Raw genomic sequence first — 2,446 nt, 5'->3', positions numbered from 1 at the left:
TAGTCTCAGTCGTATATTGTGGCTGAAGTAATGAGACAATCAATGTCTGATAGTACCAGAAGTTCCTTCTCACTGGTCGATTAAATGACCTGTTTTTAATTTCTATGTATGTTAAGTTGGTTTGGGAGGACGGAACTTTTGTCATGCGTGTGATATAAATGCAACTTTCTCATTAAATCCATCCCACTTGGCATAGCTAGATGATTTGACTTCTTTTCCATGTTCTGATTTGCATTTCAATTCTTCAGTGGGTCTGCACTTTTTGTGGTTGTTGTCATTGGTTGCTGTATATGTATTTTGATAGGATACACCCATCAATCCACTACGGAAAATATCATAAATTGAAATGAATTCATGACACCTAATGTACTGAACATCATAGTTAAGTCTAGACTACATTAAACTTGCTCAGAACCTTCACATAAGCCGACAGTTGGACAAAATTACCTAACCTGGATTCTATTTTATAATGTAGTGTTGAATATCTTATATAATTTACTGTACTGGAAGTAAAAAATCGAATAGTTGAAAAAAAAATCGAATAGTTGTATGGGTACAGAATGGCATTAAGTTTGTTTACCTTTGTGATCATGTGACTGACTGGGAGGTGTGGCTCATTGCTGTTGATCAGAATCACTGGATACTATCCTACCACACATAGCTAGCTTGGAAAAAGATCCAAATCCACAATTCGAAGTAGAGTTTTTAATGAATGCTTATCACTTTCACACCATGATAAAGTAAAAAGAAAAAAAAAGCTGAATCATTAGAAATTAGGGATAAGCTCTAGATTTCCATTAGGTTTTAGGGATTTAAACTTGTGGTCTTTCCCTAGTTACTTTTGATACCTCTATGACAGTTGAAAAATTAGAAGTGGATATTTCTGGAGAATTCAGATGAAATGTTCCTACAGAATCAAAGCAAAAGAGCTGAAGTTCCTAAATCTTTGGTTTTATTGGCCTCCCAAACTATGAGCTACTTATTGTCTTGCTGCTATATCTTCTATTGTGGAGGCCGAGAAAATTAAGGCCATTCCACCTCAAGTTTAGCATTAGCACAAGTACAGCCATCTCAGGCCCCTGAGAACAAGAGCTGAACTTTACCCGACGTCAGTTACAGGAAAAACTGCAGAACATCCTTGACAGAAAGTCCCATATTGGAATGAAAACAGAGTTTAAGAAACTCCCCCCACCCTTTCCCCCATATCAGAATGAAGAAATTCCTCCCCCCCCCTTCTGGAGGTACCCTAGACCAGCCCTTAAAACTAAGCTGAAACCCACCTGGGGTCCAAGTCCCTGCTCCGCTGTGTCAGGTATACTTGGACCCAAGCTCGAGCTTGTTAGTAAACCCTCGTGTACTTGCATTGGTGACAGCTCCTTGGTGGTTTCTCGGATTCACAATCTTGGGCACAACATCTATACCATATTATCTAAATTTTTGAGGGAAGGAGAGTACCTATTCTTTTCAACCATGATTTGTTTTATGAATTCCTCTGACGCATAGATCTCCTCTTTTGGAACCAAGAGTCTGAAATGTTATTAGCTCCCTAAGAGTCAACTTTTAAACACTGGTTGACATATTGATCATCAAATCTAGTTCTTGCTGCATACCATTTAAGAATTTAAAAAAGTTTTGTGAAATTAAAGCTGTCTACAGAATTGAGATGAACATACTGTCTTGTAGCATAACTGTCAGCTCTAATTAATGACTTTTCGTGGCTGTGAGAATATTTTTTTCCCCCTTTGGTGTTTATCATGAATAAAACAACTCCAAAAAAATATTGTGTTAGTAAGAGACCTGATTTGGATATGACCAAACAGCTTTTTTTTTTTTTTTCAATTTCTAAGATTTTATTAACATGAGTTTTTAAAAACAAACATCCCTAGCAGTGTGAGGGAGAGAGTAGAGAAGAGGGGAGGGGAGAGAACAGGAGGGAAGAGGAGGTGCGGAGTTGAGGGGAGGGCAAGACAGGGCAGGACAGGGGGAAGGAATTCTGCTTTATTGGTAATAAAGCTCCAGGTTCATCCCATCGCAGATTTCATAGTCCCCCAGAGACTGGTCCTTGGAAATCATGTACCACTTCTTCAGGATGGTCTTGTTCCAACAGGTGCCAGTCTGGGCTGCAATCAGCTTCTTAAGGTCCCCGATGGTGTCATCAGTGTTGCACTTAACGCCACCTTCTTCTCTAGACTGTCGTTGCAAACAACCTCGATCATCTTGTCTGGAGCTTTCACAGACATGCACACCCTTGATGGCTGGGTTTTTCTTTTTCTTTTTCTTTTTTTTTTTTTGGCCGGGTTTTTCTTAATATAGTCTATGATGCCCAGAACATAATGGACTTGACAAGCCTTGATTATAGAAACCTCATTAAGTAGAAATATATGTGTTATGCCTTGCTAACAGATTTTAATAACTTGCATACTATCATACTCTGTGGCCTACCTAG

General features: G+C 38.8%; 1 pseudogene; it reads right to left on the bottom strand.

Annotated features, from left to right (window-relative positions):
- Positions 1-1,998: 1,998 nt before the first annotated feature.
- Positions 1,999-2,216, bottom strand: LOC140623478 (ubiquitin-like protein 5 pseudogene; annotated as a pseudogene).
- Between the last annotated feature and the right edge of the window lie 230 nt (positions 2,217-2,446).

The sequence above is a fragment of the Canis lupus genome, chromosome 33 (assembly GCF_048164855.1).
Source record: "Canis lupus baileyi chromosome 33, mCanLup2.hap1, whole genome shotgun sequence".
Classification (NCBI taxonomy): Eukaryota; Metazoa; Chordata; class Mammalia; order Carnivora; family Canidae; genus Canis; species Canis lupus.
The sequence above is the reverse complement of the archived record's forward strand: the minus strand, read 5'-3'. Positions and strand labels throughout refer to the sequence as shown.